The sequence below is a fragment of the Triturus cristatus genome, chromosome 11, assembly GCF_964204655.1.
Source record: "Triturus cristatus chromosome 11, aTriCri1.1, whole genome shotgun sequence".
Taxonomy (NCBI): Eukaryota; Metazoa; Chordata; class Amphibia; order Caudata; family Salamandridae; genus Triturus; species Triturus cristatus.
In genome coordinates, this window is record NC_140594.1 from 936,591,875 (window position 1) to 936,603,380 (window position 11,506).

Below are 11,506 nucleotides of genomic sequence, written 5' to 3' on the forward strand. Positions count from 1 at the left end.
GCAGTGTTTCACAACCGAGTTTCTCTGAATTGCCGAGACTGAAGAACAAAAAAAAAAGGAAGTCTTCCGGCATACGGCATCATTTTACCAATTTATAAGGCAAGTAAAACTCACAATAATTCCTTTATGCATTAAAAAGACGCTCACAGCATCAGCATGTCCTCACTACCTTACAGTGGGAGACTGTGCCTGAACATAATTTCTGTCAAGATGAAAGTAATATGGATCACATTGTGTTGGTCATGATAGCTCATAAAAGCCTGGCTGCCTCCAATGCTACTAAAGCCTGCTTTATATCCTGGAGCTAGCAATGTTGCAGAGAAGTATGTGAGGTTAAAAACTAAAATTGAGATTTGATTTTCTAATGAGCTGTTGATTTTCACAATAAAAGACTCCATAGTATTGATCTGTTTACCCTTTCTAAAAATCAAGATTTTTTTGTATTGCTTATAGAAAATGTGCTAACAGTGGACTTTTCCATCTACAGATTATACTGAATGACCAGAGGTGGCAGTGTTTCACAACCGAGTTTCTCTGAATTGCCGAGACTGAAGAAAAAAACAAAAAAGGAAGTCTTCCGGCATACGGCATCATTGTACCAATATGCAAGGCACGTAAAACTCACAATAATTCCTTTATGCATTAAAAAGACGCTCACAGCATCAGCATGTCCTCACTACCTTACAGTGGGAGACTGTGCCTGAACATAATTTCTATCAAGATGAGAGTAATATGGATCACATTGTGTTGGTCATGATAGTTCATAAAAGTCTGGCTGCCTCCAACGCTACTAAAGCCTGCTTTATATCCTGGAACTAGCAATGTTGCAGAGAAGTATGTGAGGTTAAAAACTAAAATTGAGATTTGATTTTCTAATGAGCTGTTGATTTTCACAATAAAAGACTCCATAGTATTGATCTGTTTACGCTTTCTAAAAATCAAGATTTTTTTTGTATTGCTTATAGAAAATGTGCTAACAGTGGACTTTTCCATCTGCAAATTATACTGAATGACCAGAGGTGGCAGTGTTTCACAACCGAGTTTCTCTGAATTGCCGAGACTGAAGAAACAAAAAAAAGGAAGTCTTCCGGCATACGGCATCATTTTACCAATATGCAAGGCAAGTAAAACTCACAATAATTCCTTTATGCATTAAAAAGACGCTCACAGCATCAGCATGTCCTCACTACCTTATAGTGGGAGACTGTGCCTGAACATAATTTCTGTCAAGATGAGAGTAATATGGATCACATTGTGTTGGTCATGATAGTTCATAAAAGCCTGGCTGCCTCCAACGCTACTAAAGCCTGCTTTATATCCTGGAACTAGCAATGTTGCAGAGAAGTATGTGAGGTTAAAAACTAAAATTGAGATTTGAATTTCTAATGAGCTGTTGATTTTCACAATAAAAGACTCCATAGTATTGATCTGTTTACGCTTTCTAATCATCAAGATTTTTTTGTATTGCTTATAGAAAATGTGCTAACAGTGGACTTTTCCATCTACAGATTATACTGAATGACCAGAGGTGGCAGTGTTTCACAACCGAGTTTCTCTGAATTGCCGAGACTGAAGAAAAAAACAAAAAAGGAAGTCTTCCGGCATACGGCATCATTTTACCAATATGCAAGGCACGTAAAACTCACAATAATTCCTTTATGCATTAAAAAGACGCTCACAGCATCAGCATGTCCTCACTACCTTACAGTGGGAGACTGTGCCTGAACATAATTTCTATCAAGATGAGAGTAATATGGATCACATTGTGTTGGTCATGATAGTTCATAAAAGTCTGGCTGCCTCCAACGCTACTAAAGCCTGCTTTATATCCTGGAACTAGCAATGTTGCAGAGAAGTATGTGAGGTTAAAAACTAAAATTGAGATTTGATTTTCTAATGAGCTGTTGATTTTCACAATAAAAGACTCCATAGTATTGATCTGTTTACGCTTTCTAAAAATCAAGATTTTTTTTGTATTGCTTATAGAAAATGTGCTAACAGTGGACTTTTCCATCTGCAAATTATACTGAATGACCAGAGGTGGCAGTGTTTCACAACCGAGTTTCTCTGAATTGCCGAGACTGAAGAAACAAAAAAAAGGAAGTCTTCCGGCATACGGCATCATTTTACCAATATGCAAGGCAAGTAAAACTCACAATAATTCCTTTATGCATTAAAAAGACGCTCACAGCATCAGCATGTCCTCACTACCTTATAGTGGGAGACTGTGCCTGAACATAATTTCTGTCAAGATGAGAGTAATATGGATCACATTGTGTTGGTCATGATAGTTCATAAAAGCCTGGCTGCCTCCAACGCTACTAAAGCCTGCTTTATATCCTGGAACTAGCAATGTTGCAGAGAAGTATGTGAGGTTAAAAACTAAAATTGAGATTTGAATTTCTAATGAGCTGTTGATTTTCACAATAAAAGACTCCATAGTATTGATCTGTTTACGCTTTCTAATCATCAAGATTTTTTTTGTATTGCTTATAGAAAATGTGCTAACAGTGGACTTTTCCATCTGCAGATTATACTGAATGACCAGAGGTGGCAGTGTTTCACAACCTAGTTTCTCTGAATTGCCGAGACTGAAGAAAAAAAAAAGGAAGTCTTCCGGCATACGGGATCATTTTACCAATTTATAAGGCAAGTAAAACTCACAATAATTCCTTTATGCATTAAAAAGACGCTCACAGCATCAGCATGTCCTCACTACCTTACAGTGGGAGACTGTGCCTGAACATAATTTCTGTCAAGATGAAAGTAATATGGATCACATTGTGTTGGTCATGATAGTTCATAAAAGCCTGGCTGCCTCCAACGCTACTAAAGCCTGCTTTATATCCTGGAGCTAGCAATGTTGCAGAGAAGTATGTGAGGTTAAAAACTAAAATTGAGATTTGATTTTCTAATGAGCTGTTGATTTTCACAATAAAAGACTCCATAGTATTGATCTGTTTACGCTTTCTAAAAATCAAGATTTTTTTTGTATTGCTTATAGAAAATGTGCTAACAGTGGACTTTTCCATCTGCAGATTATACTGAATGACCAGAGGTGGCAGTGTTTCACAACCTAGTTTCTCTGAATTGCCGAGACTGAAGAAAAAAAAAAGGAAGTCTTCCGGCATACGGGATCATTTTACCAATTTATAAGGCAAGTAAAACTCACAATAATTCCTTTATGCATTAAAAAGACGCTCACAGCATCAGCATGTCCTCACTACCTTATAGTGGGAGACTGTGCCTGAACATAATTTCTGTCAAGATGAGAGTAATATGGATCACATTGTGTTGGTCATGATAGTTCATAAAAGCCTGGCTGCCTCCAACGCTACTAAAGCCTGCTTTATATCCTGGAACTAGCAATGTTGCAGAGAAGTATGTGAGGTTAAAAACTAAAATTGAGATTTGAATTTCTAATGAGCTGTTGATTTTGACAATAAAAGACTCCATAGTATTGATCTGTTTACGCTTTCTAATCATCAAGATTTTTTTTGTATTGCTTATAGAAAATGTGCTAACAGTGGACTTTTCCATCTGCAGATTATACTGAATGACCAGAGGTGGCAGTGTTTCACAACCTAGTTTCTCTGAATTGCCGAGACTGAAGAAAAAAAAAAGGAAGTCTTCCGGCATACGGGATCATTTTACCAATTTATAAGGCAAGTAAAACTCACAATAATTCCTTTATGCATTAAAAAGACGCTCACAGCATCAGCATGTCCTCACTACCTTACAGTGGGAGACTGTGCCTGAACATAATTTCTGTCAAGATGAAAGTAATATGGATCACATTGTGTTGGTCATGATAGCTCATAAAAGCCTGGCTGCCTCCAATGCTACTAAAGCCTGCTTTATATCCTGGAGCTAGCAATGTTGCAGAGAAGTATGTGAGGTTAAAAACTAAAATTGAGATTTGATTTTCTAATGAGCTGTTGATTTTCACAATAAAAGACTCCATAGTATTGATCTGTTTACGCTTTCTAAAAATCAAGATTTTTTTTGTATTGCTTATAGAAAATGTGCTAACAGTGGACTTTTCCATCTGCAGATTATACTGAATGACCAGAGGTGGCAGTGTTTCACAACCTAGTTTCTCTGAATTGCCGAGACTGAAGAAAAAAAAAAGGAAGTCTTCCGGCATACGGGATCATTTTACCAATTTATAAGGCAAGTAAAACTCACAATAATTCCTTTATGCATTAAAAAGACGCTCACAGCATCAGCATGTCCTCACTACCTTATAGTGGGAGACTGTGCCTGAACATAATTTCTGTCAAGATGAGAGTAATATGGATCACATTGTGTTGGTCATGATAGTTCATAAAAGCCTGGCTGCCTCCAACGCTACTAAAGCCTGCTTTATATCCTGGAACTAGCAATGTTGCAGAGAAGTATGTGAGGTTAAAAACTAAAATTGAGATTTGAATTTCTAATGAGCTGTTGATTTTCACAATAAAAGACTCCATAGTATTGATCTGTTTACGCTTTCTAATCATCAAGATTTTTTTTGTATTGCTTATAGAAAATGTGCTAACAGTGGACTTTTCCATCTGCAGATTATACTGAATGACCAGAGGTGGCAGTGTTTCACAACCTAGTTTCTCTGAATTGCCGAGACTGAAGAAAAAAAAAAGGAAGTCTTCCGGCATACGGGATCATTTTACCAATTTATAAGGCAAGTAAAACTCACAATAATTCCTTTATGCATTAAAAAGACGCTCACAGCATCAGCATGTCCTCACTACCTTACAGTGGGAGACTGAGCCTGAACATAATTTCTGTCAAGATGAAAGTAATATGGATCACATTGTGTTGGTCATGATAGCTCATAAAAGCCTGGCTGCCTCCAATGCTACTAAAGCCTGCTTTATATCCTGGAGCTAGCAATGTTGCAGAGAAGTATGTGAGGTTAAAAACTAAAATTGAGATTTGATTTTCTAATGAGCTGTTGATTTTCACAATAAAAGACTCCATAGTATTGATCTGTTTACGCTTTCTAAAAATCAAGATTTTTTTTGTATTGCTTATAGAAAATGTGCTAACAGTGGACTTTTCCATCTGCAGATTATACTGAATGACCAGAGGTGGCAGTGTTTCACAACCTAGTTTCTCTGAATTGCCGAGACTGAAGAAAAAAAAAAGGAAGTCTTCCGGCATACGGGATCATTTTACCAATTTATAAGGCAAGTAAAACTCACAATAATTCCTTTATGCATTAAAAAGACGCTCACAGCATCAGCATGTCCTCACTACCTTATAGTGGGAGACTGTGCCTGAACATAATTTCTGTCAAGATGAGAGTAATATGGATCACATTGTGTTGGTCATGATAGTTCATAAAAGCCTGGCTGCCTCCAACGCTACTAAAGCCTGCTTTATATCCTGGAACTAGCAATGTTGCAGAGAAGTATGTGAGGTTAAAAACTAAAATTGAGATTTGAATTTCTAATGAGCTGTTGATTTTCACAATAAAAGACTCCATAGTATTGATCTGTTTACGCTTTCTAAAAATCAAGATTTTTTTTGTATTGCTTATAGAAAATGTGCTAACAGTGGACTTTTCCATCTGCAAATTATACTGAATGACCAGAGGTGGCAGTGTTTCACAACCGAGTTTCTCTGAATTGACGAGACTGAAGAAAAAAAAAAAGGAAGTCTTCCGGCATACGGCATCATTTTACCAATATGCAAGGCAAGTAAAACTCACAATAATTCCTTTATGCATTAAAAAGACGCTCACAGCATCAGCATGTCCTCACTACCTTACAGTGGGAGACTGTGCCTGAACATAATTTCTGTCAAGATGAGAGTAATATGGATCACATTGTGTTGGTCATGATAGTTCATAAAAGTCTGGCTGCCTCCAACGCTACTAAAGCCTGCTTTATATCCTGGAACTAGCAATGTTGCAGAGAAGTATGTGAGGTTAAAAACTAAAATTGAGATTTGAATTTCTAATGAGCTGTTGATTTTCACAATAAAAGACTCCATAGTATTGATCTGTTTACGCTTTCTAATCATCAAGATTTTTTTTGTATTGCTTATAGAAAATGTGCTAACAGTGGACTTTTCCATCTGCAGATTATACTGAATGACCAGAGGTGGCAGTGTTTCACAACCTAGTTTCTCTGAATTGCCGAGACTGAAGAAAAAAAAAAGGAAGTCTTCCGGCATACGGGATCATTTTACCAATTTATAAGGCAAGTAAAACTCACAATAATTCCTTTATGCATTAAAAAGACGCTCACAGCATCAGCATGTCCTCACTACCTTACAGTGGGAGACTGTGCCTGAACATAATTTCTGTCAAGATGAAAGTAATATGGATCACATTGTGTTGGTCATGATAGCTCATAAAAGCCTGGCTGCCTCCAATGCTACTAAAGCCTGCTTTATATCCTGGAGCTAGCAATGTTGCAGAGAAGTATGTGAGGTTAAAAACTAAAATTGAGATTTGATTTTCTAATGAGCTGTTGATTTTCACAATAAAAGACTCCATAGTATTGATCTGTTTACGCTTTCTAATCATCAAGATTTTTTTTGTATTGCTTATAGAAAATGTGCTAACAGTGGACTTTTCCATCTGCAGATTATACTGAATGACCAGAGGTGGCAGTGTTTCACAACCTAGTTTCTCTGAATTGCCGAGACTGAAGAAAAAAAAAAGGAAGTCTTCCGGCATACGGGATCATTTTACCAATTTATAAGGCAAGTAAAACTCACAATAATTCCTTTATGCATTAAAAAGACGCTCACAGCATCAGCATGTCCTCACTACCTTACAGTGGGAGACTGTGCCTGAACATAATTTCTGTCAAGATGAAAGTAATATGGATCACATTGTGTTGGTCATGATAGCTCATAAAAGCCTGGCTGCCTCCAATGCTACTAAAGCCTGCTTTATATCCTGGAGCTAGCAATGTTGCAGAGAAGTATGTGAGGTTAAAAACTAAAATTGAGATTTGATTTTCTAATGAGCTGTTGATTTTCACAATAAAAGACTCCATAGTATTGATCTGTTTACGCTTTCTAAAAATCAAGATTTTTTTTGTATTGCTTATAGAAAATGTGCTAACAGTGGACTTTTCCATCTGCAGATTATACTGAATGACCAGAGGTGGCAGTGTTTCACAACCTAGTTTCTCTGAATTGCCGAGACTGAAGAAAAAAAAAAGGAAGTCTTCCGGCATACGGGATCATTTTACCAATTTATAAGGCAAGTAAAACTCACAATAATTCCTTTATGCATTAAAAAGACGCTCACAGCATCAGCATGTCCTCACTACCTTATAGTGGGAGACTGTGCCTGAACATAATTTCTGTCAAGATGAGAGTAATATGGATCACATTGTGTTGGTCATGATAGTTCATAAAAGCCTGGCTGCCTCCAACGCTACTAAAGCCTGCTTTATATCCTGGAACTAGCAATGTTGCAGAGAAGTATGTGAGGTTAAAAACTAAAATTGAGATTTGAATTTCTAATGAGCTGTTGATTTTCACAATAAAAGACTCCATAGTATTGATCTGTTTACGCTTTCTAATCATCAAGATTTTTTTTGTATTGCTTATAGAAAATGTGCTAACAGTGGACTTTTCCATCTGCAGATTATACTGAATGACCAGAGGTGGCAGTGTTTCACAACCTAGTTTCTCTGAATTGCCGAGACTGAAGAAAAAAAAAAGGAAGTCTTCCGGCATACGGGATCATTTTACCAATTTATAAGGCAAGTAAAACTCACAATAATTCCTTTATGCATTAAAAAGACGCTCACAGCATCAGCATGTCCTCACTACCTTACAGTGGGAGACTGAGCCTGAACATAATTTCTGTCAAGATGAAAGTAATATGGATCACATTGTGTTGGTCATGATAGCTCATAAAAGCCTGGCTGCCTCCAATGCTACTAAAGCCTGCTTTATATCCTGGAGCTAGCAATGTTGCAGAGAAGTATGTGAGGTTAAAAACTAAAATTGAGATTTGATTTTCTAATGAGCTGTTGATTTTCACAATAAAAGACTCCATAGTATTGATCTGTTTACGCTTTCTAAAAATCAAGATTTTTTTTGTATTGCTTATAGAAAATGTGCTAACAGTGGACTTTTCCATCTGCAGATTATACTGAATGACCAGAGGTGGCAGTGTTTCACAACCTAGTTTCTCTGAATTGCCGAGACTGAAGAAAAAAAAAAGGAAGTCTTCCGGCATACGGGATCATTTTACCAATTTATAAGGCAAGTAAAACTCACAATAATTCCTTTATGCATTAAAAAGACGCTCACAGCATCAGCATGTCCTCACTACCTTATAGTGGGAGACTGTGCCTGAACATAATTTCTGTCAAGATGAGAGTAATATGGATCACATTGTGTTGGTCATGATAGTTCATAAAAGCCTGGCTGCCTCCAACGCTACTAAAGCCTGCTTTATATCCTGGAACTAGCAATGTTGCAGAGAAGTATGTGAGGTTAAAAACTAAAATTGAGATTTGAATTTCTAATGAGCTGTTGATTTTCACAATAAAAGACTCCATAGTATTGATCTGTTTACGCTTTCTAATCATCAAGATTTTTTTTGTATTGCTTATAGAAAATGTGCTAACAGTGGACTTTTCCATCTGCAGATTATACTGAATGACCAGAGGTGGCAGTGTTTCACAACCTAGTTTCTCTGAATTGCCGAGACTGAAGAAAAAAAAAAGGAAGTCTTCCGGCATACGGGATCATTTTACCAATTTATAAGGCAAGTAAAACTCACAATAATTCCTTTATGCATTAAAAAGACGCTCACAGCATCAGCATGTCCTCACTACCTTACAGTGGGAGACTGAGCCTGAACATAATTTCTGTCAAGATGAAAGTAATATGGATCACATTGTGTTGGTCATGATAGCTCATAAAAGCCTGGCTGCCTCCAATGCTACTAAAGCCTGCTTTATATCCTGGAGCTAGCAATGTTGCAGAGAAGTATGTGAGGTTAAAAACTAAAATTGAGATTTGATTTTCTAATGAGCTGTTGATTTTCACAATAAAAGACTCCATAGTATTGATCTGTTTACGCTTTCTAAAAATCAAGATTTTTTTTGTATTGCTTATAGAAAATGTGCTAACAGTGGACTTTTCCATCTGCAGATTATACTGAATGACCAGAGGTGGCAGTGTTTCACAACCTAGTTTCTCTGAATTGCCGAGACTGAAGAAAAAAAAAAGGAAGTCTTCCGGCATACGGGATCATTTTACCAATTTATAAGGCAAGTAAAACTCACAATAATTCCTTTATGCATTAAAAAGACGCTCACAGCATCAGCATGTCCTCACTACCTTATAGTGGGAGACTGTGCCTGAACATAATTTCTGTCAAGATGAGAGTAATATGGATCACATTGTGTTGGTCATGATAGTTCATAAAAGCCTGGCTGCCTCCAACGCTACTAAAGCCTGCTTTATATCCTGGAACTAGCAATGTTGCAGAGAAGTATGTGAGGTTAAAAACTAAAATTGAGATTTGAATTTCTAATGAGCTGTTGATTTTCACAATAAAAGACTCCATAGTATTGATCTGTTTACGCTTTCTAAAAATCAAGATTTTTTTTGTATTGCTTATAGAAAATGTGCTAACAGTGGACTTTTCCATCTGCAAATTATACTGAATGACCAGAGGTGGCAGTGTTTCACAACCGAGTTTCTCTGAATTGACGAGACTGAAGAAAAAAAAAAAGGAAGTCTTCCGGCATACGGCATCATTTTACCAATATGCAAGGCAAGTAAAACTCACAATAATTCCTTTATGCATTAAAAAGACGCTCACAGCATCAGCATGTCCTCACTACCTTACAGTGGGAGACTGTGCCTGAACATAATTTCTGTCAAGATGAGAGTAATATGGATCACATTGTGTTGGTCATGATAGTTCATAAAAGTCTGGCTGCCTCCAACGCTACTAAAGCCTGCTTTATATCCTGGAACTAGCAATGTTGCAGAGAAGTATGTGAGGTTAAAAACTAAAATTGAGATTTGAATTTCTAATGAGCTGTTGATTTTCACAATAAAAGACTCCATAGTATTGATCTGTTTACGCTTTCTAATCATCAAGATTTTTTTTGTATTGCTTATAGAAAATGTGCTAACAGTGGACTTTTCCATCTGCAGATTATACTGAATGACCAGAGGTGGCAGTGTTTCACAACCTAGTTTCTCTGAATTGCCGAGACTGAAGAAAAAAAAAAGGAAGTCTTCCGGCATACGGGATCATTTTACCAATTTATAAGGCAAGTAAAACTCACAATAATTCCTTTATGCATTAAAAAGACGCTCACAGCATCAGCATGTCCTCACTACCTTACAGTGGGAGACTGTGCCTGAACATAATTTCTGTCAAGATGAAAGTAATATGGATCACATTGTGTTGGTCATGATAGCTCATAAAAGCCTGGCTGCCTCCAATGCTACTAAAGCCTGCTTTATATCCTGGAGCTAGCAATGTTGCAGAGAAGTATGTGAGGTTAAAAACTAAAATTGAGATTTGATTTTCTAATGAGCTGTTGATTTTCACAATAAAAGACTCCATAGTATTGATCTGTTTACGCTTTCTAAAAATCAAGATTTTTTTTGTATTGCTTATAGAAAATGTGCTAACAGTGGACTTTTCCATCTGCAGATTATACTGAATGACCAGAGGTGGCAGTGTTTCACAACCTAGTTTCTCTGAATTGCCGAGACTGAAGAAAAAAAAAAGGAAGTCTTCCGGCATACGGGATCATTTTACCAATTTATAAGGCAAGTAAAACTCACAATAATTCCTTTATGCATTAAAAAGACGCTCACAGCATCAGCATGTCCTCACTACCTTATAGTGGGAGACTGTGCCTGAACATAATTTCTGTCAAGATGAAAGTAATATGGATCACATTGTGTTGGTCATGATAGCTCATAAAAGCCTGGCTGCCTCCAATGCTACTAAAGCCTGCTTTATATCCTGGAGCTAGCAATGTTGCAGAGAAGTATGTGAGGTTAAAAACTAAAATTGAGATTTGATTTTCTAATGAGCTGTTGATTTTCACAATAAAAGACTCCATAGTATTGATCTGTTTACGCTTTCTAAAAATCAAGATTTTTTTTGTATTGCTTATAGAAAATGTGCTAACAGTGGACTTTTCCATCTGCAAATTATACTGAATGACCAGAGGTGGCAGTGTTTCACAACCGAGTTTCTCTGAATTGACGAGACTGAAGAAAAAAAAAAGGAAGTCTTCCGGCATACGGCATCATTTTACCAATATGCAAGGCAAGTAAAACTCACAATAATTCCTTTATGCATTAAAAAGACGCTCACAGCATCAGCATGTCCTCACTACCTTACAGTGGGAGACTGTGCCTGAACATAATTTCTGTCAAGATGAGAGTAATATGGATCACATTGTGTTGGTCATGATAGTTCATAAAAGTCTGGCTGCCTCCAACGCTACTAAAGCCTGCTTTATATCCTGGAACTAGCAATGTTGCA

The 11,506-nt window shown here is 37.0% G+C and overlaps 1 long non-coding RNA gene across 1 annotated transcript; it reads left to right on the forward strand.

Moving 5' to 3' along the window:
* The first annotated feature begins 498 nt into the window (after positions 1–498).
* On the forward strand, positions 499–11,232 carry LOC146785668 (uncharacterized). The gene is made up of 22 exons (XR_014970741.1): positions 499–610; positions 966–1,120; positions 1,509–1,631; positions 1,987–2,141; positions 2,531–2,649; positions 3,039–3,157; positions 3,547–3,665; positions 4,055–4,173; positions 4,563–4,681; positions 5,071–5,189; positions 5,545–5,698; positions 6,088–6,206; positions 6,596–6,714; positions 7,104–7,222; positions 7,612–7,730; positions 8,120–8,238; positions 8,628–8,746; positions 9,136–9,254; positions 9,610–9,763; positions 10,153–10,271; positions 10,661–10,779; positions 11,135–11,232. It is a non-coding gene; the product is annotated as an uncharacterized LOC146785668 (long non-coding RNA).
* The last annotated feature ends 274 nt before the right edge of the window (positions 11,233–11,506 follow it).